The sequence below is a fragment of the Aotus nancymaae genome, unplaced genomic scaffold, assembly GCF_030222135.1.
Source record: "Aotus nancymaae isolate 86718 unplaced genomic scaffold, 86718_ANA_hifiasm-v0.15.2.pri h1tg000020l, whole genome shotgun sequence".
Lineage (NCBI taxonomy): Eukaryota > Metazoa > Chordata > Mammalia > Primates > Aotidae > Aotus > Aotus nancymaae.
The window spans coordinates 42370771-42396755 of record NW_026988432.1 but is presented as its reverse complement, the minus strand read 5'-3'; the positions used below and the strand labels follow the sequence as shown (position 1 = coordinate 42396755).

At 37.3% G+C, this 25985-nt stretch overlaps 1 protein-coding gene across 46 annotated transcripts in view; it reads left to right on the top strand.

Annotated features, from left to right (window-relative positions):
• DTNA (dystrobrevin alpha) overlaps nt 1-25985 on the top strand; it is a 381211-nt gene that overhangs the window by 191773 nt on the left and 163453 nt on the right. For 2 of the 46 annotated variants that reach the window (XM_012447222.3, XM_064379279.1), the window contains exon 1: nt 15591-15783. The exons of 35 other annotated variants lie outside the window; for them this stretch is intronic. The gene's annotated coding sequence lies outside the window, so the exon portion shown is untranslated. Of the gene's footprint in view, nt 1-15590; nt 15784-25985 lie in introns of those variants that run through there. 9 more of the 46 variants (XM_064379283.1, XM_064379285.1, XM_064379293.1 and 6 more) reach the window with 7 other exon arrangements.

Genomic DNA, 25985 nt, shown 5'->3' with positions numbered 1-25985 from the left:
ACATTACAGATAAGTTTACATTCTTCCCACCCAGCCACAGCAAATGAGCTTCTCATCCCCTCAGTTAAACAGGTTCTGGTTTTATCCTGAAGCAAATTTAGCCTCCCTCAGTTCCTATTCCTCTTGTATGGTCAAGGGTGCCACCATGAGTAAGACAGAGCATGCCACCACCTGAGTCCCTGGCGTGTTCTCACAGCACTTGGAATTCTCCTTTAGCAAAAAACATTTGCAGACATTAAGTACAATGGTAAAATTACTCTACTATATCAACCTTCCCATTCTCTCCTGGATTCTCCCTTCCTACAGTGCTAGACGTGAAAGGACCTAAGTAGCAGCACTTGAAAATGCCCCCGAAACTCAGTTTTTAATAGGAATTCTTCCAAATTATACCTTTGAGATTTCCCATATCATCCAACCCTGGGGCTGTTATGTGTAAATTTATAACTGCAAGCATGAAGGATTTCAGTAAAATAGTATTAATCCACCTCCTGAATCCACCTCTTCCCTATTTTGTCTTACCTAATAACAAAGGTACTAGTCTAGCTCAGCTCATGATTGCCTTCTCATTAAAATATTCTGATCCTTTTCATTCTCATACTTGGGGTTCATGTGTAATGTATACAACCTCAATAATCTGTGGTTGCCTAGTAACCAGTGGAGGCGCTAACCAGTGGAGACAGGTCAGAGAGTCTGAAGAACGTAAATGAATAACTGAAACATTGACATTAGTTTCGGCTGGGTGACCTAAGCCTTAATTCTGCATTAGCCATCTCAGATATTTCTAACGGGCTGGTGAAACAGTGGCTTTCTCAGAAGTAGCTTATTAAATAATAAAAACCAGAATTAGCATTTAACATAATGTTCTTCTCTCTGGTCTGATAGGAGTTTGGAGAATGACCATGGAAACAACAGGACTAGATCCTAATGCCTTTGAAATACTCTTTACAGAATACAGAATGAAATGTCTACAAGGACTCAACACTCTCAAACAGCTTTTTCCATGTGCTCCTGATTCTGTTTGCTCAGTTTCATTAGGAAAATATTTTAGCATTTACCCATTCTCTAATAGTATTATCTTTTTTAAGTTGAGTGGTTAAGGATTCTGAAATATTTTCCCTTACTTTCAAAGGTTGTTGCTTTAAAAAGCAACGTAGAAACAAAGAGAAAAGTAGTTAGAATAAGTACACTGATGGCAGAATGGTAAAATCAACCCATAATGTAAATAATGCCTGATACCTTCTGAAGAAAACACACCCACAGCTTGAAGCACACCCAGTGCTGTTCCTTCTAACTGGGATATTTGGCCATATGCTGGAACTTTCAAAGCCCCAGGATAGATATCCCCATCTTAAAGTGTATTACATTTACATTTTAAAGAGAAAAGAATACCTTTTTATGAAAACAATAAGAAATACACTGTTGGCTTGAAAGCAAAATTAGCATGAGGTTTTAAGGGGAAAATAAGATAAAGGAATGGCAGCATTGGAAAGTAATTCTGTCACCAGACCCTACCTCATGTACTGCCATTTCTTCACCTTCTCAGCCCATCAAGTGGGAAGTTCGAAGAAGTACAGCTGTACAAAATAGACATTTCACTGTTTGGATAGAAGGAGGATATTTTTTATTTAAATGAGAAAAAAATGTTACCACTCATAACAAAATAATTTGTGTGGACTCTGCCCTACATATAGGCAGGACAGAAAATTATCAACCACTAGTTCTTGAGAGCCGTTCAGAGACCTGGCCACTTTACTCTAAAGCAGTGGTTCTCAACCAGAGGCAGCTTAGCTGCCCAGGGGACATTTAGCAATATCTGTAGGTGTTTTTGATGGTCACGCCTAGGAGTGGAAGTGATACTAGCATCTAGTGGTTATAATCCAGGGATGCTGCTAACAACCTACAATGCTCAAGACAGTCCCCAAAAGTAAAGAATGATCTGGCCCAATGTATCAATAGTGCTGAGGCTGAGAAATTCTTCTAAAAAGTACTAAGAGCTAAAATAACTCTGTGCCAAGCTCAATATGTGGTATTTTTTATTTATTGCCATCAAATCCCCACCACCATTACAATTTCAGTAGAGGCTTAGAAGCATAACTTCCTCAAGGACATGTAGTAAGCAAATAGTGAACCTTGAATTCAAAAGCAGATTAGACACCACAAGCCAGCTCCTGTGAGGTCACTGTGCTCCTTTCTTCAAAAATACCTTCATAAGTGCCTTCTGTGCTTTTGAAACTCTTTTGTCTCCACAGGGCCCCTATTAAAACCCATGTACGTCATTTGAGTTGGCTGACAAGAGAGTTAAACATGGCCCATGATTCCATTTCCCAGAGTAAATTTACTGGGTTCTAGCGACCTGGACTAGAGAAGAGGTATTTTTAGAAGGGGAGAAAAAAGGTCCCTGAAAAGAGAAATTTTATTTTAAAAATGTCCCTCCTTGATAGGTAAGAAGGGATTCCAGGACAGGGCTTAGAGTGCAGAAAAGGCCTAATTGTGCACCAGGGATTTGATTGTATGAAGTAAAGCGAGGCTGTGGTAGGAAGTATTGCAGGAGGATGCAACGACTTCCTTGTTCTAAAGGAGAGGACAGACCGATTCTTCCTGCTAGAGGAGCCCACTGGCCCACTTGTGGCCTGCCCCTGAGAGAATCTGAGCTATTGGATGAGCAAAGAAGGCACTCAGGCATGGGCATGGAAGAAGCCCAGAAAGTGTTGGTCATAACAACAGGAAGCTGACAATCCACTTTAGCCAATACATGCAGAAAAAGGATTTCATCACCTTCACCATGTGAAAAAAAAAAAAAAAGTAACATTATTTTCAGAGAATGGTTTTGTTTCTTGACTCATCATTCCCTTGACCCACTCCTTCACATGGTGAGTCATCTGCTTTTCAGTCCTCCTGCTGATGGCCAGCTGGGCTCTATTACCTTTTCGGGCTCATCTTGGGTTTTGACTCTCCACTCAGCCTGTGCTCAGACATACAGAACCATTCGTCATTCCCCTGATGTGTCAGCATTGCCCTCTCGCTCTGTAGAGTCTCTTTTGTGAGTGAAGAGACCTTTTCCCAGAAACTCCCTGCATTAGTTTCCTAGAGTTGCTGTCACAAATTACCATGAAGTTTAGAGGCTTTAAACAGTAGAAATTTATTCTCTCATATCTATGAAGGCAAAAAGTCTGAAATTGAGGTGCTGGCAGGGCCATCTTTCTATCAAGTTTCTACAGAAGAATCCCATTTTGCCTCTTCCTAGCTTCTGCAGGCTCCAGCAGTCCTGGCATTCCTTGGCTTGCAGCTGTATCACTGCAATCCCTGCTTCAGTCTTCACATGGCTTCTCCTGTTTGTAGATCTCTTTTTACATTCTCCCCTCTTCTTATACAGATACAAATTGTATTAGTCAGGGTTCTCTAAAGAGACACAACTAATAGGACAGATGTATATGCAAAGGAGAGTTTATTAAGGAGCATTGACTCACATAATCACAAGGTGAGGTCCCACAATAGACCATCTGCAAGCTGAGGAGCAAGGAACAAGGCTGAAGAACTTGGAGTCTGATGATGGAGGGCAGGAAGAATGTAGCATAGGAGAAAGATGTAGGCCAGAATACTAAACCAGTCTAGTCTTTCCACGTTCTTCTGCCTGCTTTTATTCTGGCTGTGCTAGTACCTGAGTAGATTGTGCCCACCCAGATTAAGGGTGGGTCTGCCTCTTCCAGTCCACTGACTCAAATGTTAATCTCCTTTGGCAACACCCTCACAGACACACCCAGAAACAACACTTTGCATCCTTCAATCCAATTACGTTGACACTCAATACTAACCATCACACCAGTCATTGGATTTAGGGTTCACCATAATCGAGTATGATCTCATTGTGATTCTTTTCTTTTTTTCTTTTTTTTTTTTTTTTTTGAGACGGAGTTTCGCTCTTGTTACCCAGGCTGGAGTGCAATGGCGTGATCTCAGCTCACCGCAACCTCCGCCTCCTGGGTTCAGGCAATTCTCCCGCCTCAGCCTCCTGAGTAGCTGGGATTACAGGCATGCGCCACCATGCCCAGCTAATTTTTTGTATTTTTAGTAGAGACGGGGTTTCACCATGTTGACCAGGATGGTCTCGATCTCTTGACCTCGTGATCCACCCACCTCGGCCTCCCAAAGTGCTGGGATTACAGGCTTGAGCCACCGCGCCCAGCCTCATTGTGATTCTTAACCGATTACATCTGTAAAGACTATATTGCTAAAGGAAATCATATTATGAGTTTGAGATATGAATTTTTGAAGGACACTCCTTGTATTAGTCAGGGTTGTCCAGTGAAACAGAACCAATATATACTCACATGTGCACATACACACTCACACACACACATACATCTATAAAACCATGTATTATAAGGAGTGGGTTTATGTAATTATGGAGGCTGAGAAGTCCTCAGATGTGCAGTTCAAAGGCCTGGAAACCAGATATGCTGATGGTTAAGTTCCAGGTTGAATCCAAAAGCAAGAGAAGACCAGTCCCCCAGCTCAAAGACTATAATGCAGAAAAAGCACACACTTTCTTGCTCAGCCTTTTGTTTTATTCAGACCTTCAACATATTGGATGGGGCCCACTCACACTGGGGAAGACAATCTGTTTTACTCAATCTACCAATTCAAATATTAATCTCATCCAGAAATACCCTTGCAAGCACACCCAGAATAATATTTGACCAAATATCTGTGACATGGCAACCCAGTCAGGTTGACACATAAAATTCACTGTCACACAACTCAAATATACTACCCCTAGCAGATTTTCCTTCATATCGAACTGGCAAGCCTGGCAAGAGAACTGCAATCGCAGTGATTGACTTAAACCCTTCCCTGAGACTTCGATGGAGGCACAGACAACAAAGAATTCAGCATTTTGCCAGCAAAGAGAAGGGGGAGAATGGTTATTGGGTAAGTCACTAACAAATCTGTTGCATATATATATATATAGGTGAAACAGACCCATTCATATTAATCTATGCTTTGTATTTTCAAGCAACAAAAAAAACAAAACAAAAAAACTTAGGCTAGCTTAACAAAAAAGGGACAACTGGGCTTTAGACAAGAATAGATTCAAAGGTTCAAAGGTTATATTGTCTCTTTCCCCCTTTCTCAGCACTATTTCTCTCTGGCTTTCAATTAATAGTTAGTGAGGTTCTATCCATGCAATGATGAAGAGAATCAGCAGACCTCCAAGCATAAACAATCTACCCAACTATAGATCACAGAGAAAAGAGCTTAACTTTGACTCCCACAGAACTCTAATCGGTTCTTCTTAGGTCATATAAACATTCCTACTCCAACTCTTGTTTTCAATCTTGATTGCTGCAGGATACCTGATACGGATGACCTCCTCATATCCAGAAAAATATTTCTCCATATGACTTCGGCCATCCACTTGTTTTACCACTAGAGCTGGTTACCTTCAGGAAATTAACCACTTCCACAATCAAAATAAGATACTCCTGTCTCTAAATACCACATGCTCTGCTTCCAGCTCTTTTGCTCTGATATCTCACATTTATGATTCTTTGTGTTCATTAAAAGGTCTTTGGGGCCTCATTCTCTCTCACTATCAGACTCCTGCTGTCTTTACTTTTTTCCTTGCTTGCTTCTATTCCATGGTCTATCTCTTGTACAAGCTTTCCTTTCATATATCTTCAAGTCCCTACCTCCCGTCCTGCCATCACATTCACCAGGCATTAGTGAACCCCCTCACCTGATTTACCATGACTTGTATCTATTTAGCTGATCTTTGTTGCAGAAAACCACACAGCAAAAGCATGCTGAAATCCTACTAGGCTCATGATCAGCACTTCAGGTGTGCTTGCAGCACTCCATGGCTATCCTATTTCCGTAGTCAGCTCACTCTCCTCCTCTGCACAGTGACTGGTTCATCACTTCTCCATTTGCATCACAACTCTTCTCCCCACTCCACATTCTGAGCTACCAACCTTGCTTCTTACTTCATTGAGAACATACAAGCCATTAGATAAAAACTCCCTCTTCCTTATGTTTCAAACATACACATATACCATCATCTGTAGCCTTCAACTCCTTTATCCCAAGTGTCGCAGGAAAGGCAGTTTCCCTCCACATGCACTCTGTATCCTATCCCCATTTACCCTCTCAAGGACTGAGTGCATTCTACCAGTCATTTTCTCTCTCACATGCCCCATCTCTCTGGCTTTGGTGGACCATTCAGCAGGTAAATATTCTTAAGAGCCTCTTATATTTAGAAATCTTCCCCTGACTTCATATTTCTTTTCAATTGCTGCCCTATATTTGCTCTCCCACAAATTAAAGTTCCTAAAAAGACAAAAAAGTTTTCTATACAAGCTGATTCCACCTCCTTACCCTCTATCCTTCTCCTGTTCCTCGCCATTCCACAAATGTTCTTATTAAGTCATTGTAATTCCCATATTCCAAAGTCAATGGATGCTTTTTCCATTCTCATCATACTCAACTTCTCAGTAGCTTTCAACTCAAGAATCACTCCTTTCTTCCTAAAAAATTCCCCTGTCTTAGTGTCCATAGAAGCATACTCACATGGCATTTTTCCTATTTCCTAGGCCTCCATGAGCTGGGGAGGCATCCTAGGCATGATTCTCTACATGTGCAATCTCTTCTTTTCCCAGGGCTTAAAATTCTCTCTACCTACAACTTCCACATGTGTATCTGCAACCAAGCGCTATCTTCAGGGCTTCAGGTTTATACAGACAGCCTATGTAACATCTTAAATTCAACACTGTCCCTCACACATACCTCTCCCTTCATTACACTCCCTCAGCACATCCTGCACCAAGCCAGCTTCTGCATTAAACTAAATGGCATCTCCATTTATCTCAGAATGCTGGGAGGTTTTTTAAATACTTTATTCTCACTTGTTTTCCCACATTCAATCTATAACTGATCACTGTTAATTCTACTTTCAAAATATGTTTTGAATGTGTCCACTTGTCATTGTCCCCATTTTCAGCATCCAGTCCAGTGTCATCAGTCAGCCTCCAAACTCATCTTACTGTATCCACCCTTTTCCCTGTCCCATCCCCTATCCACACTGTAGACAGAGTGTTATTTTAAAAATAAAAATTGTGTTTTATCACTATTATCATTCAAATTCTTCAGAAGCTTTGTGCTGCACTGAGAATAAGCTTCAGAATCCCTAACATAGCCTTCAAAGTCCTGGTCCATGTGTGACCCTCTCCCCCATCTGCACAGTGCTCCAGCCATGCTGCTGTTCCTGTATTCCTCCATAACACTAGGCTTCGTCCCACTGATGGACCTCACATAAGGTCTCCCTTTGCCTGAAATCCCTCGCCTCCTTTTTCACAGTTATCATCTCAAATGTCCCTTTCTCAGAGAGGTCAGAGATACCGCTAAATTACCTCAGAGGTGACATTCTGTCCTCATACCCCATTCCAAGCATGGACACAGACTTAATTATCACGGCGAAGCTGCAGCCAGCTCCCAAAGCTTTCCTAAAATCATCACAATAACAGAGATGATACAAGTCAGAATTGTCAAAATTAGTCTTCATCATAATTATTAAACTGTAAGTACTTCCCTTCATAAGACAACTACTAGATTGATCTTTCTTATCCATCCTAATAATAGAATCCATTGGCTGTTTCTTCCTGGGCACCATATTTAGGACTTGCTTCCCCCACGGGTGAGAGTTCACTTTTACCTTATCCTCACATCCAGAACCTCAACACCTATTCTCTCCTTTGATTTAGCCCCTAGTCCTTTCTCCATTCCAATTAATAACTTGTAATTTTTCAGCTCTATTACCCATAATAAACACAGCATTTTTTTCTCTTTTACATAAAGTGACTTAGTTTCTCTTCCCTCCAGCTCTGTCTTCCAGATTAGGCTATATATAAGCAATACACCTTTAAAATTTATTCCAAAAAAAGAGCAGTCTTAAAGCCATGAACTCTGCAGAGTCCCTTAAAATCTGGTAAAGTATACAGTTTTAAAAGTAACCACTCATTTTACATAGAGACAGATAGGAAATGGTAACTGCAAAGATGTTAACTGTGGTTGATGGGATTATAATGGATTAGGAAATCTTTTTGCTTTTATTTTTTAATTGGCCTGCAGTATGAACTGAGGATGTCATAAACAATATAAACATATAAAACAAATAGTCTTTATGTTCATTCTTTAGATATTATTGCTATGAGTATGACAGTATGGGTGGGAAAGCCCAGCCGCAGGATTGAATGTGTGTTGTTGGGTTTCTCTATGCTCCGTATGTAGGTACAGAAGGAGTTAAATACAAAACTGGATCATCACTAGGATGTAGAGCTTTCTTACATGTATTACAAACATATGTGGCTAATGTCCTTTGAAAACATTATTTGTCCTTGATGAATAATATAGAATGTTAATGTCTTCCTGACTTGTGTACTTATAAGCCAGAATGTTGTTGCTGTATTAGGAGGTTCTTCCTAATGTCTAACCTGGCAAAAACATACTATGGTAGATTCAGTAAAAAATGAAGACAATCTATTCCTCATTATTTCATTGGGATATACTTGCAAATGGTTAAGTGCCTTCCTCACAGGATTCTCTTCCACTTTCCTTCCTGTTTATTGTTCACCATTGTACCTTCTCTAGTTTCTCCTTTCCACATGTCACTATGAGGCTCTAAACAGAATACAGTGGCCTATTGGAGAACTGACCAGTGTGACATGTGGAGCAAGGAGCATGTCTCCCAGACTGACTCCAGGGACCTCTGAAATATCAGATGGACAGTCCTTGCTGGCAGAGTCTTTGCCACCACAGATACCCAGAAGGGTTCAAAGTGCCTATTATCTTTATATTATGGGTCAATTTATATGAAATTCGTTTAATTACTAGATGGACCTTTTTTATTCATTCCAATAATGGAATTCATTTAAGTGTATAGGATAAAATTCCAAATATCTGTTTGTTACTTGTTTCAGTTTAGTCAAACAGTTTCTACGATAGTATACATTTCTTCAGTATCTCCTTTTTTTCTATTCTCCCCTTCTTGGGAATTTTGCTATGTGTTTTCCTGAACCATATATGCTTCTCTTTTTCTTTCCCCCAAATTACCTTATATCCTTTCCAAACTGTTTCTCAATCTTTGTTTTTACTATAATAATTTATCCTACAATCTTCCCTTAATTTTTTCTATCTTGCTTTATTTTCTCCTATTCTTTTTCATCATAATGTCATCAATAATTAACTTTGCATGTCTACAGGGTACATGACATCACATTTGCTTTCCAGTATGCCCTTTATCTTTGATGCATACAAACATATTACTTGATATGTAGTTATAGTTCACCCTCCCCTTGCCCACTGACTACGTAATTACTTGTCCTTTCCCAAGGGAGCCTTACAAAGGAATGATGGGAGAAAGTCAGTAGCTTCTGTCACTCCTACATCTCATCTTCATCACTGAATATGCTTTTAGAGTACATGAGGCATTTCTCCACAGAGCTTTAGAATGTGAGCTGTTATGATGTATTCTAAGTCCCTGAATACAAAGTAAAAGAATCTGGGAAAATACACCTAATATAACAGATGCTTTTCAAGTTCGAGGGACACTGACGGGGTGATTTTTCTCCTTCTTAACATTCTGCCTAAACTGACCTAATTAAATTCTCTGTCTACTCTCAAATCAGTTGGTCATATTCTTTCTCACGTATTATTATATCTACAGTTATATTTCCTTTTTCCATACTCTTATCTCCCCATCTAGATTGTAGGCCATTTATATTTCTTTGACTACACCTAGTTCATTAAGTGTTTTTAGAAAGCACTTAATTAATGTACTGAATCAGAACATCTCATTTTAGAATAAGCCACACAGAAGAAACTAAGAAACACTAATCTCTAGCACTTTTTATCCAGATTAAGAAAATGAATTCTTTTAAGAGTGAGATCTCAGGAATTTGCCTGTGTCCTTGACTTCACAGGTAGACTAGTTTTCAGAAATGTCCTTCCCTTTAGCTGAGAGAGAATATATCCATCAAATGGAGATGTCATGGCTGTGCAAACACACCTGAGTTTACAGGATATGGGACTGTCACAGACAGTGACCAGATAGGTAGTTATTGAGTTACCTGACAGTCTTTCACTCAAAGCACATGGATTTTCTGCTATCCCAACATACTAAAAGGCCATAAAAGAACTCAAAGGCTATAAAAGAGCCCTAATAATTTTATATCAACCTCAGCTCATTAACTTTATGAGTACCCTGACCCTTCAGTTCTCTTGGAATTTTTTCATTTTGTTTTCAACAGAACAGATTTTGATCTGGGAGAATATTTACTTTTCAGTGTCCATTCTCTCTTGCCACCAATGGGGGTGGCTTTAGATATACTGCCATGTGGGTTGTCCCTGATAAAAAAGCAAATAAACAAAGCAGCATCACCCACCTCAAAGTAACTACCATTCCTGACTTGGCCTCCAGAGCACATTCAGGGGGTTTCACAGATGACATCAAACTGGAACTGAGAGGGAGGACCTCAGAGATGAGTAGCCATTCAGAGTTAGCATGGTAAAATCACAAAAAGTAAAGTGGACTCACAACCCTGTTTCCGTTCAAGCACTAGAGTAATTTCATGCTGGAAATTTAAGCAAGTTATTTCACCTCTTTAAGTCTCAGTTTCCTCATCAATGAAATCAGGTATAAGACTAAATTATGGGTATTGAGTCTGCCAATTCTTAAATTTAGATTTTCTAACCTAAACTCAGTAATCTCCCTCCACTGCCAGGAATCTATTCTATGGAAATGACCCAACATATAACCAAAAATTTATATACAAAGATATATTGTTTATAATTAGAAGCCTGGAAAAGACTAAATATAGATTAGCAATAAGGGATGGTTAAATAAATTCTGATATATACAAATATTAAAATTTTATGCAACTATTAAAATATATTTTCAAAGAATGTATAATACCGTAGTGTGCTTATTTTACATGTCTTTCATTCAGTGAAAAGGCAATATTCAAAATTATTCTGAATTTTTAACATATAAAGAAATACATTAAAATATTGATACTGGTTATTTCTGATAGTTGAATTATAAGTACTTCTAATATTATTTCATAAATGTCTTCTGTATCTTTCAACTTCTCCACAATGGACATATAATATTATCTTTTCATGAGAACATGGTACAACTTTTTATTATTAAGTTTAAAAAACAATGTATTTTTCCCTAAGAATACATCTAGAACATAAGTATATAATTATGAATTTTAAAGACATGAAAAAATACAAAAACAGAGGCTTGAGAATAAATTTCCATAAATGGTATGGCGAAATGATTCAGGGTTCACAATAGGTTATCTGTAAGATACGGAGTCATCCATTTCATAGTGTTATTTAAAAACAGATATTTTCTCTGATGTGCTCACAGAAGAAAAACATAAAGAAATCCTTATTATTTATAGCCCGATTATTACAATTCAAAGGAAAAGTGCATGTTTGAAACATCTTAAGGGTAAAATAGAGTATCTTGATATTAAATCATATAAATTGAGATGGCTTGCAACAGACTTGTTCTTTCATAAGAAATTTTTATGAGCAGAATAGATACTAATCCGATTAATATGTTTTAGGTCAGCTGCTCAAAGTGGCCCAAGAAACAATGTGCTTGCCAAAATTGTTCTGTAGATCACAATCTTTTTTTGTTACTGTCAACACACTTCCTTTTTTAATTTAAACCAGTGCCCTAACAATAAAGCACTTTATGGTATGAAAAAATAAATAATAATTTTTAAATATGATGTGAAAATTACATTTGCAGAGGTTCAAATTGTTTTGCCTGTTTTAATTTCATTAACATTGGCAGTCAGCGTTTTTTGTAACCATGTTGCTTAATTTAAGTGAGTGACCTCTGAGCCCATGTTGTTACTTTGAGTTTGTGAGAAATTAGGTACTCTCACATCTGAAGAGAGGGCAATGAAGCATATAACCTCTATGTTCCCTCCTGCTTCTATGGGACCAGGGTTTGGCAAATTAACTTCCTGGGGTACATTCTGAAGCGTCATCACCTAAGTCTCAAAAACTCTTTCTAAGTGATTGAATTCTTCATATGAAATTAAATGGGTCACAACAGCACAGATTATGTTGCATATTTTGTTCACATGTGGGGGAATTTTAATTTTAACATTTGCAAAAGGAGATTTAAAACTTTGTGAAACCAAATATACAGGCATCATATTCCCTAGGGGTTGAAGAAAGAAGCAACCGAGTCACTTTAACATCTGACAAAGGATGCACCTTCTGTTTGGCAATCAATCATATTAAATGCTGTAATAGCAGTGTACCTTAACTAGATTAATGATAGGCTTTTACATTTACAAAATGAAAAACAATTAGATACATGTAATGGCCACCTAACCAATCGGCAGGAAAAAAAATGTACAAGGTAAACACTCCTGATGAAATGAATGCAGACAGTGAGAGAGTCTCTATTCAGCCAGCCACACATGAGAATAGGTATGAATTATTCAAATTGGGGTTCAAATTATTCAAATAGCTTCTCCTTTATCAACTGTTTTGAAGAGGATTAGGGAGTGCTAATTTTCCGGTGTAGCTGCTCCCTGCTTTTTTGCCTGGTCGGCCTCACACATTTTATAGGATTGGATCATCATGAGTCACCACACTTAAGGACTTTTCAAGGTTGGAGTAGTGCCAAAGCTATTTTAATCATCCCAACTGATTTGTTGTGGGGCTTTTCTTTTCTTTCTTTCTTTCTTTTTAATGATAGAGAAATCTTGCAGTATACAACATTCACTTTATTTTTTCTGGTAACTTCCTGCAATGAAAAAAAATGGTTTTTTTCTACCACAGGCTTTTTTAACCCCTGGCTGCTTCTTTGCACCATATTCTTCAAAGGGATTTTAATGCTAATTTTCCTATGCCATTGGCTTTGGAGTCAGGTAATTTCCTGAACTAGATGACTATGGAGAAAAGCAGCTAAAAGTCTACACTGGTGAGCAGTTTACAGTACTTGTTAGAGATCAAGGTGACCTTGTAAAGACTGTTGTTAAAACAATATTGGTTAATTACTAAAAATGTAATCTATGCATATAATTTATATTTTAAAGCCCTTTATTATGAAGATTCTTTATAGTCCATCTTAATTTGAAAAAGCATCACTAATAATGTATAGACCATTTTTTAAGAATCCAAAATGAATACCACAATGAACTGCTTGACTTGTGTTTTTCTTTAATATTTAAAGATGAAAAAATTAACTACCATGTTTAACATTCTTCCCACAGTCCACTTCATACTAGAAATATGCATAACCTTTAGACCAATCAGTTGCTCCTAGTTGGTTTGTAGGTTGGAGCAAGTAGCCCTTGCTCTTTACCTGAAAAGGTCTCTATATTTACACTGTGATGTTAGAATTAAATGCTGGCTCCTTGGTGCCAAAAAGAAGAACCATCACTCAAAGAATTTTCTCAGCAAGGGAATTTACTCCTATAGAAGGGTGTGTCTCATAGATGGTACAATGGCAAGCACACACCTGAACAGGGGAGGGGAAGGGGTTCTTATCCCTGATGTAGGTAGCCCCTACTGCTGTATCATTCCCCTATTAGCTAGGGTTGGACTACACAATCTAAGCTAATTCCAATTGACTATTTTAAAGAGAGCAAGGGTATGAGTCAGAGTGGCAAGGTGAGCAGTTTGGCAGGAAAGACGGTTATGGAACAGGTAACTAAAGGTGACTCAGGTCAGAGCAGGTGACCAGGGGTAACTCAGGTCAAAGCAGGTGACCAAGATGAGTCAGGAAGGAGTGGGTGACCAGGGGAACAGATATGAGCTACTGCTTAGAACTGGTGGAAAAGGTTGTTTACTGAAACTGCGAGGAAGTTAGACTTTAAAACGGAGGACAAAGAACTGAACATACTGATTCTTTGAAGAGAAATGTAGAATGTATTGTATCCAACATTGTTATGCAAACCTATATGAGGAAACATATGATTGTTAATGTATATATCTTGTTGAAAATGACAGTTTTTTTCAGCAAAAAGAGATCAGGTGCCAGTAAGTTTTCTCATGGTTCCTCTTTTTCAAAAATCATATATTTACTAAATAATACTAGCCAGAAGTTATTGAGCATTTAGTATGTTTCAAGCTCTGTGCTTGGTGCTTTCCTTCGACTATCTCATTTAATCCATTTTCATTCCTTGTTAAAGTAGAAATTTTACAGAAGAGTAAACTGAGGGTTAGAGAGGCTAAGTAACCTATCCAGGATCCCACAAGTAGTATGGGAGAAAGCCAGGTTTCAAATCTGCATCTGCTTGATTCCACAGTTGCTCTTCTTAGGAGTGCCTCTGCCCTGCCTCCCTTTGTGATGTGGTGTACTAAGAAAACTCCTGTGCAGATCTCTGAAAAGTTTAACCACAGTGAGGCATGCTGTGAAGACAGTCCTGGAGGAGTTGAGGGAAAGCTTTCAGATGCCATCTTTATACATTCAAGAAGTAGCCTTACCTATTGCCAAGTCTTTTGATAGTTACTTGGTATAGAAAGATGAGTAAGACAATATTCCTCTTCCTCAGGGAGTCCATCTCTAAAGAGAGAAGATAGATATGCAAACAAATTATTGTGAAATATGAAATATTCCCAAAAGTTTGGGAAATAAGTAAGGTTGTGCCAGCAGCAGAGTGATGATTTGAGGCCTGAGGGATGAAGTAGCCACCCCAGGGGGACTAGGGCACCCACTGGCCGGTGACTGTATCAACATGGTGAGAGGAAGACCCACGCTAACAGGCTGACATGTAGGGAAGCTCTAGTAGCCTGGGACTCCCTCAAAGGACTGGTAATGCACTGAAGGTGATTCCTTAAATCTTAACTACATAGCCATTGGTTTGGGGAGTCCCAGGATTGATCAGAGTTCATATTGTTTCAAATCTAAGACCGCTGCTCTTAATATAGAGCCCTGGTCAATTCTAACAGGCTGTATTGCCTGCTTTAAATTTAAATGATAAATTTTAAAAGAACAGAAATCTAGCTGTTTAAATAATGGTTAAATGCAGAGTTTTGATGAAAATAAAATGAAGAATTTTATCTCCCACATCTAAGCTGTGATTAGAAGTTTGCTCTAGTGTTTTCAGCATCTGAAAACACTACATCAGTATATGTAGGCTACTTCTTGAATGTATAAAGATGGCATCTGTTTACTGAATACATTACTGCATTTTTTTTATGTTTTTAAAGGAGCTTTGGGATTATTGCTGCATTTCCTATCGAGTTAGTAACTGACATTTAAAAATATTTAGTTGGCTGAAGTAGTAGATGATGATCAGTATTTCAAAAGATTAGTAGTGATTTAGAATGCATAGAGTTATTGCATTAGTTAGTTGGGAAACCTTTTATTCTTATACTTCTGTTATTTTTTTCTTGTTCATGAAGTTGAGTCAGCAAGAGAAGCATATTCAAATTAGACTTGTCATACAGAAAAAAAAATCTGACTTTGTCAGGGTGGGTGGAGGGGAAAAAAGCAACTTTTTGTCAGTCTTTTGTATTTCAGCAGCTGGATTCATTGCTACCATGGTAACGGACCACATGATGAGGTGTATTAGATTGCTGTGTGTTGAGCACAAGGGGAAGAATGAACACAGCTTTTTATTGAAGTTAAAGGTTACTTTGGAGTTTCTTCTGTGGAAATGTGTAAGGTCAAATACTATAGTTTTCAGCATATGTAGTACTTCAGAGGAAGAATTAGGGGCATGTTGGTGCATTTAACTACAAAACCAGGTAAGGTACAATTGAATCTATGAAACTGAACTCTCTGACTTCTGTCGCAGTGGCATAACTTGCTGGGTGGAATTTCACTGTCGCCTCCACCCCCACCCCCACATGGGCACAGGACAAATTTCTCCTGCCCACCCCCCAGCTCCTCCACCTCCGGTTTCAGCTGTTTTTAATTTGAAAGTCTAAGATGTTGTGAAATGTTATAGTTTTATGGTAATGTGTGTGTGTGTGTGTGTAAGTCAAAGAAAGAAAACTGCAAAGGAAGTAATAAGAATGCAATAACTGGTATCTTCAAATCAATGTAGACTTGAACAAAGTGTTTCCTTGTTTTGTTTTTTGAAAATGGTCCACTTTTCTTAGAGGACACCTTATTAGTGGCATTCATCCAAAGCTACTTGTCTCTTCTACTAAATTAAGCAGTAGGACAAAGTTTTCCAGCATGTTATTTAGTGTGTTTACCGTATGTGAGCTTTTGTTTTCCTTTCTTTCATCATATTATTGCCAGTCTCATCTATCATGAATAGTCCAGTTTTATCTATATTTTTTACAACGTTTATTATTTCTATTAGCAATCTAATCTTTTAGGCATCGTAGCTGTATGTGTGTTAGAGGATTTAAAAATAGAAGTAAATACAATATGGGTGAGTGTAAAATGAACTCTTTTGGTTAGAAGCTGGTAGGAACTGAATGTAAACAATCCAGTGTGGCTGTGTGGAGCATCAATTCCCAGAGCGCAGACGCCTTCTATGCGTTGTTTACATATCACCCTGGCAGCTTGATTCAAAATGGGAGGCTTTGATACGCACAGAGCAAGTTAAAGGAGAATAATTTCTTTATTAATAACTTATTTCGATTACTTGTTCATGGTTTCTACTGCTGTCTGATGTTTGACTTTCTCATAAGAAATTTACTCTAATTTTAGCAAGGGTTTTACTTATGCAACTTCTTTCCTCTTCGAACAGTTATCTTAGCAGCTTTTAGAAATAAAACCTAACTAAATAGTAGCAAAACCCTACTGTTATTCTACTATATTGACTGTCCACCTGAAAAAGTGTAGATATAGGAAAATCTTTTTGAAAAATACATTCTTAGTGAACTGAAATCAACTGTGTGCCATTAATTGGTACCAATTAGGATGAAAGCCAATAAATTATCCCAAGTTTGTTCATACAGCCGGCTTCCTTACAAAAGGAAAACTTAGATTTTATTAAATTTATTTATTCTCTGTGATTTTCATTGCTATTTCCTTAGTCTCTCGAGTTTCCATATGTCTAAGCCATCTTCTAAGTTTAAGCAAGGAGTTATAATCGTTATTCAAAAAAATTATTTGCCATAATTTCAAATAAAGAGAACCGTTTCCATAACAGGTATCAAAAGCATTATAATAACACCTAACACTTGTAAATGCTCATGCCTGTATCGAATTTATTCCTTTCCTTTTCCCTTTGTTGTTTGACTACAAATGAGCTATGAGCATGTCTTTCAAAGCATGAGATATTTTCATAAGCATAAGTTGTTATTACTAGAGAATAGACAGTTTCTAAAAATTAGTGAAAGATGATACCTGGTAAACTATTTTAAAGTATGAAATTATTAAAACTGACAATACCTGAGGTAGAAAGTGTTATGTTTTATTAAAAGAAAAATAAAAGATGGAAAGAAGCAGCAAGACACAGAGAGAGAAAACAAAAAAATGAAAAGATAAATAAAAGGTACAGATCAAAGTGTAAATGATCTCTTACCCAAGTGTTTTTCTTTCTCACCAGTACTGGAAAGAGTTAAATCACTATATGTCAGAGAAGAAAGTAGTATGGATGAGGGAAATTACTAAAAAGTATTATTATTTCACCGTTACATGTTTAAAATACATGATAAGGTATAGATAGTTCCTTTCTATTAATTGAAATGAAAAAAAAAAATTCTCTAATTGGAATTTGTCTCAGTCTTTGTAGTTATGGGCTACCAGCCAGCTTAGACATCAGAGCTAGAAGTGTGTAAAAACCAATATATGCCCAAATTTCTGTGATCTTTATTCATCTGACATTAGATCATATGTACATAAAAACTTCTGAAATAATTTTAACTGAGAGATCACAAGATAGGAGATTCTTTTATCGTTGTTTTGATATTTACATTCTTAAGAAGCCGAATTGACTTTTGAGGTACTTGCTTTAAATTGTAAATTTTGCCAAGATGTTTTAATTGTACAATGTTTGTTACAACTCTTGTTTAAATTAGGCTTTCTTGTTAATTTTAAATGATTGGTAGTTTTTCTTAACATTTTAGCCTAATCTTTAGAGCTGCCTATATTCATAAACCAATAGATAATTATCTGCAAACATTTACCTCTACTAAGGAGATACATATTTAACAGTTTTTTTAACAGGATAAAAAAGAATCATATTGACTAAAACAGTATAGCCTCTTCTAAAAAATTAATGATGATATTTAAACTCTAAGACAATAACATACATGAAGATCAAGCCCATGAATGACGACTCACTATCATCTAGATATTCCATTTTTAGGAGTTATTTTTAACCTATGATTTTATTAAGGTGAATTTTATTATTGACCACAATGTAATTTTTGATATGCTAAGAGTTAGACTTTTTTTAAGAACTCTTAAGACTTTTCAAATGAAAAAGAAAGTAATGGTACCATAATATGATAATAAATGACAATAATGATTAATCTGGAGAATGAGATAGACTTAGAAAGCTCTTGCCTCTTTATGTAGTAAAAGGCCAGTGTTCTTAAAAGGAAAGTGGAAATTTCTAATGGGTAGTATGATTCTCAGAAATTTACCTTCAAATTTAATTAATTCTATTAATAGCATTTATAAATCACTAGGAATAGAGGTGCTTGGTATGTTATTATCAGACTTTATTATAAAATATGTTGGCTTTATTCAATAAGCAATAGAGGCTGACATCAAAATTGATTAATCATATCAAGAATTGTACAATGTATGGGTCAGTATCTGATAGGAAAAAAGTAAACTCATTTCTAGGAAAGAACAATTTGTTATATTTTTAGTATACAAAGGGGCAATCAACTGGTCTTCACTTCATGGTATTATTAGCTAGATATATTTTAGAGTGATATTATTATAATAATTCCCCACTCTCTGGCACACATATTATAAAATGTTCACTAGATACCATTTCAATATTTTGTTTTTAAATTTTAAATTATTTATTTTAAATAGCTATATTTTATATCTGAAACCTGTTAATTTTAATTTTTTTGGTGGAACATTTACTCCGAAAAATTACTTATCTCTACGTATCCCTAACATAAAAGAAAATACTGGATGGATTAGCAATTCCAGTATAAACTGTGTATCCATGAGCTAGTAGAAGAAAATATCAAACTTAAGATAGAAAAGGATGACCTTGAAGACACAAATCATAAAGGAATGGTACTATGAAAACTTATTTCCTTTAGAAAATGCTATATACAAAACTTAAAAGAAAAATAGCAAATTAGAAACAATATTTTCAACATAAGTGAAAGAGAAAAAGTAAATATCCATATTATGTAATGAGGTCTCATAAATCTGTAAGAAAAAGCACTTCCCTAATAATTTTAAAAATATCTACAAATTAAATGCCATTTTAATATTTAGCAACTAGCAAGGGGAAAGCAAAAGGAGGAAGAGGAGAGGAAATAATATCTTGTTTAGGAAGAGTGTGGAACATGGGAACACATATATACTGCTATATACACATATACACTGGATGCAGGTGGGGAGTTGATCAAGCTGGCAGTGTGTAGCAGAGTCTTTAAAAATTGCATTTCCTTGGACCCTACAATTCTACTATTAGGAATATGTCCTAACAAAATAAATAGTCAAACATATTTATAGAGTTTTTCATTGTTGTCATATCTGTAAGTATAAATAACAGCAGCCATTCTGACAAAGAAAATCCAAGAAATGAAAAAATATGCAAGCTCATATTTCTTCTCTAGAAGCTATAAAGCTGTAAGATGTCACAGACATGGCTATATACTGGCCTAACTGTTGACTTCCCTACTCTTTAGATTGAACATGTATAGGCAACATGGTGTAGAAAAAGAGTCTTGGCTTAAGAATCAGAATGCCTGAGTCATGCTACTAACTAGCTGAGTTAATGTTTAAGTATACAAATATATGAAATTATTAAAACAATAATTTTAAAGAGTAGAAAAGTCTGTGAAACCCTTTACCCATCTATATGTGTTTATCTTCACAGTTGATTTGCAAATAAGAAATCTCATATCAAGTGGGAAGGGTACATTTTTATAATTTCACTGAAATGCAATACCAAATGGTAAAATCTGGAATGCCTTGACTATGAGAGAATATAATAAAATATTTTAAATAGGATATACATTCCAATTATTATTTTTTGAAATTTATTCTAAAGAAATTTCTGCTCATATAAGGATGGGCAGAGGATGACTGGGCTTGAATAACTGGACCACACCTATGTGTGGTGGAGAAGCAGAGCCCCAGAGCAGTGCTGTTCAAAATTTTGTGATGCTAGAAATGTTCTCTATCTGCATAGTCCAATATAGTAACTACTAGCCACATGTGGCTATTAAACACTTGAAAGGTAGCTAGTGCAACTGATGAAACAGATTTCAAATTTTATTTAATGCTAAGTAATTGACATAGGCACATGTGTCTAGTGCTATCTTATTGGACAGTGACACTCTAGAATTAAGCACAGCAAATTGGGTCTTTTATTTAATGTTGGGGATTTATTTCAAGCGCCTCTAATAAATCAGGATGATATACACAGGACAAGAAGGTGAGTATTCTTTTGAAATTTCCCTTTCATCCAATGAAATCCCTTGATTCTAGTGACTTCAAGTCCAAGATTTTCCAGAGAAATGTTGGTCTCAAGTAGTCTGTAGTTTTGTTTGCTTAAGAATTCTAATGCTCATTCATTTTCTCATTCATTTAAAAAAAAACCCTTATATTGAATATATTTGTATTAGACACTTGACATTGAAAAGATAGTAGTAGTGCAGAGTTCCTGGATTCATGAATTCCTTGGAATATGCTTAAGAGTAAATGGTGCAGAGCACATATTACAGAGGGGATAGAAAATGCTTTGTGGAGAAGGAAGCACTGGGATAAACCTTAAAGAAATAGCGAGTGTTCAATAGGAGGCTGGGGAAAGGAGGATCTAGAGAGATGAAACAGCATGAAAAAAACAGGGAGAGATGAGAATCAGAAATATCTGGAAATGTAATAATGGCAGCAGCACAGAAAAAAGACTGGAGAGAGGCCATGTTGTGTAGACAAAAATGAGTCCAGTAGTTAATGCTGTAATCCATAACAAGGATGATGGAGGTTCTGAGCTAAGGGTATGAAAGTAGAATTTGAAAAGGAGTAGACTTGAGAGGTGTTTTGTCTGTTGCCTCTTTTTACAATAAGTCAGGTAGAGAACATCTGATATATCTTTTAAGCCCAGCTGAAAATTGTCAATTACTTCATACAATGCTAGAGCAGGATTTTTGTGGCCAAAGAAACTGAGCACATCTTATAATACGCAAGTTTTTCAAACAGGATCAACTTTCGTAAGTCATCCTCTTGGAAGCAGATACAACTAGATCATCTATGTAGTTGAAATGTATGGCATATAACGGTATCGTTTGGGGATGTAATGTAACTGAGGTGGAAACAATATTTATGAAACTTCCTCTTTCATTAAAATCTTAACATTCTTTGATTTTGACAAATAGTTTTTTATTTCTTCCCAAAATACAAGAATTTTGAAAGTATATAATTAGACACCATTTAGAAAGGTCAAAAAAGCAATCTTCTAGTTGAATTTATGATTTAGGTACATTATTATTTTCCAGTCTTCACCCCATTTTGATGGATTTTTTTTCTCTTGGCAGTATATCCAGATTCATTTATAGGTTGGAAGACAGTAGAAGCTGTTATTCCAGCATCAAAGCCCCCACTGTTTTCCAATAAGAAGTTACTTTTGATTTCTTCCAAAGTCTTATCACCACTGCAGTCAAAAAAGAAGGGTAGAAAAATGCAGAGAAATGGTGGAGGAGGTGGAGTATGTGGTCTTGGTCATAAAGAACTGAAAGGAGGGCCGGGCGCGGTGGCTCAAGCCTGTAATCCCAGCACTTTGGGAGGCCGAGGCGGGTGGATCACGAGGTCAGGAGATCGAGACTATCCTGGTCAACATGGCGAAACCCCGTCTCTACTAAAAATACAAAAAATTAGCTGGGCACGGTGGCGCGTGCCTGTAATCCCAGCTACTCAGGAGGCTGAGGCAGAATTGCCTGAACCCAGGAGGCGGAGATTGTGGTGAGCCGAGATCGCGCCATTGCACTCCAGCCTGGGTAACAAGAGCGGAACTCCGTCTCAAAAAAAAAAAAAAAAAAAAAAAAAAAGAACTGAAAGGAGGCCGGGTACGGTGGCTCATGCCTGTAATCCCAGCACTTAGGGAGGCCGAGGCGGGTGGGTCATGAGGGCAAGAGATCAAGACTATCCTGGCCAACATGGTGAAACCCCATCTCTACTAAAAAGACAAAAATTAGCTGGACATGGTGCTGCGCGCCTGTAATTGCGGCTACTCAGGAGGCTGAGGCAGAAGAATTGCTGAACTGGGACCTGGGAGGTAGAGGTTGCACGGAGCCGAGATCACATCACTACATTCTAGCCACCTGGGCTACAGGGCAAGACTCCTCTCAAAAAAAAAAAAAAAAACTGAAAGGGGAAAGGTATTACTGAAGAGTATGATAGTATGGGCATTAGTCTGACTGTAAGGAGGACTTTGGCAATAACTACAAGCCAGAGTGAGTGAGGAAAGAATAGCAGCTGTTTGGACAATGTGCTGACCATGTAGTTAGTTTCCATGTGTTGCATGATAGTAGGAAACCTGAACATACAGTAGGACAGAGAGGAGCACATCATGTGAGAGTTCCATGAGTTCTCTCAATAAAATAGAAGACTTTTTAAGTGCCAGATACTGTTCTAAGTAGTTTTTGTTTGACCTATTTAAGGTGATGAACCCTTTTCTCAGAGAACAGTCCTAGCACATGGAAATCACTGAAGAAATGTAAGTAGTGGCAGGGTGCGGTGGCTCACACCTGTAATCCCAGTACTTTGGGAGGCCGAGGTGTGTGGATCACCTGAGGTCGGAAGTGCAAGACCAGCCTGGCATCAACATGGTGAAACTCCATCTCTACTAAAAATAAATAAAAATAAAAAAATACTAGATGGGCATGGTGGCACAGGTCTGTAGTCCCAGCTACTTGGGAGGCTGAGGCAGGAGAATTGCTTGAACCAGGGAGGTGGAGGTTGCAGTGACCCCAGATCTTGCCACTGCACTGCACTCCAGCCTGGGCGACAGAGCAAGACTTTGTCTCAAAAAGTTTTTTTTAAAAAAATAGATAAGTATCTATTATATCTCCATTAATCCTCACAACAACCCCATGAACAGAGTACTTTTATCATCTTTATTTTATAGATGAAAAAATTAAGGCCCAAGAGGTTAAGTAATCTCCCAGAGCATACAGTTAATCAGAGAGAGAGCTATATTTAATGAGCTCAACCACCACACCATCCTGCCTACTCTTAATCTATGTTAATTTTATAATATGTACAGAGATGATACTTGTAATGTGCTTACAAAGTGCCTGACATATAGTAAACCTGCAAAAATGTTAGCAATTATCTTTATGTAATAAGATTTAGAAGACTTTCTGGTATTTATGTTATTCTACACATCACTGCTCAGAAACAGTAACAAGATTTTTAGGGCAGCTCTGAATTTTTCTTATGTAAAGTGTGAAGAAAGCTTTGTTTAGGAGCATGCCCTTATAAATTGGAGAAACTCTCCTTCTACCCAAATACTATCAATCAGTTTAACTGATTGAAGTTTTTACCTCAAAGAATGGGTCTCATTGGAATGTTCTATATAAACATCTATGTGGCTCTGACCTTCTGACAGAGAATGACTGCTGCTAATGGTACTAATGAGAGCAAATGAAATTCCCTTCCAAGCTTGGTATGTGAATAATATGTCAATTTGTTCATTGCCGTCTTACTAGGAATTAAATGCTTTGACATTTTTATAACCTAAGGGAGCTAGTGCGAGGTTGGCAGCCAGAAAAGGGAATCAGGCCAGAGGCTGGCCAAGGCATAGTCATGAGGGGGTGGAAGGGTAAGTCAAGGTCAAGCAGGTGAATCCAGGCAGAACTCAGCCAGACTCTAGAACAAAGTTAGGTTCAAAGTTGGGTTCTTATATCCTTTCCCTATAATGTGACCTAGGTAGGGGTGGGTCGGTTATCATCCCCTGCACATAAAAAAAAAAATTATAGAAAATTAGCTGGCTCTGAAATCTAACTGAAATAAGAAAGTCAATAGAAGCAGAATTAAAGATACTTAAACACTATAGATACAGGCAATGCAAGAACAATACGTCTGTTTTACTGGATTTCCAGGGAGGGAATGACGCTGTTTGGGTTAAGACACAGGTGAGGCAGAGGAGCTTTGAGGACACCGTGGCTCAGGAGGGAAGAAACGTGAGAAAGCTAGAGGGGTACTGCAGACTGCAGAGGAGAAGGGAAAGGCAAAATCTGGATTCTGAGTGATCAGTTGTCATCTGCTTTTGTGGCTCCTATAGTTCCCTTTGTCTGTATCTGTGACCTGAGAATTCAGAGGATTTTCACCAGTGATGTCACTGGACAAGTGTGCCGGGCTGACCACCCAATAAGAGGACAAGGAAAAGAAAGTGGAAGGATCAGCAGAACTGTCACCACTCTGCTTCTGGGGTGTGGGAGCTGGGGGATGTGGGGTGGGGAATATCTCTCTAGAGGTTTATTCTCTGCTATGTTACCCCCATCTATGACGGCTTTTTCTCCATGAGCTTAAATGGTGATGATTTTCTTCCAACTATTAGGGAATATGTTGATAATGTTAGTGATTCATAGGGTCTCTGAAATGATCTCCGCAAATGTGTAGTTGATTATCTGGAGAAGTAACAAGCTTTTATCAACCATAATAACTAAATTTGTGTGGTGATTTACTGTTTGCAAAATATTCAATTACATTATATTTGAATCTCCCACAATTCTGGAAGGTAGATGACACCATCAATTCCTTTATAAGGATGAAGGAAATCAAGCTCAATTACTTTCCTAGAGGCACTGGGTTTGATAGCAAAGCACAAATTTTAATTTACTGGTTTACTAATGCTGCTTCGTTCAACACCTTCTCACCTTTAAAAGTAAAAATTTTCTTAGTGATAACTATTTACCTTTAGAATTGCTATTACAAATAAAGAATTCTTACATTTACTCAGATTGTTCAGATTAAATCTTCTCTTTAAACATACTTTCAAGGTAGTTTATGTACACTGTAGGTATTTAATAAGTGTTAACTGCTTGATAATTATCTCATTGTACTCCTCCAAAGTAATCATTCTGATTCTCACACATTGGTTAAAAGGTTATTTATTTTAGAGTAGAAGGGAGTAGTCCACAATTAACAATTCCCCACATGGGAAACTAATGGAAAAAAAAATGTGACTCAGTTCTTTTCAACTTAAGAAAATAATGTAACCTCTAACATCTAAATAAGTAGACTTAAAATAACTGGACAAAGCCAGAAGGCAACAAGGCATCTTATACTTAGGCAAAACCAATCAAAGGAAATTATCATGAGCCCTAAAACTACTCTGCTTCTCATGACCATGCAATACCCAAACAATATACCATTTTATCTTGCCTATGAAATTCCCAGGTATATTCCTACGTGTGTGTTTTGTCTTTGTATCACACACTGTATTCTTTAAAACCTTCCCTTACCCAACATTGCCCTTGAGTGTAGCTATCTTTCTTGCCTGTCTGAGACATCAAAAAATACTCTCCCTGGCTAAATCTCTGTGAGAGCCGGTGATTAAGGTCTGGGCAACAGAAAAGAAGGCAGGGCATATGAGAGTCAGCAATAGGGTTTTCCGGTTTGGTTAAACTGAAGCTCCTTACTTCAGCTAGTATTGCTGCTATTTGGGCTCCCCTTTCCTCATACTCTTTCTTAAAATGTTTTTTAAAAATTCAAATTGCAACGTTTATTACCTTTCTCATTTAAAATTGTATAATCCTTTGGGTTTAAATATTTTCTGATAGTCTTGCTAAGATCTGAGATTGTTTGATTAGGTTAAGGTTAGGCAGGAAAAGAATATTAA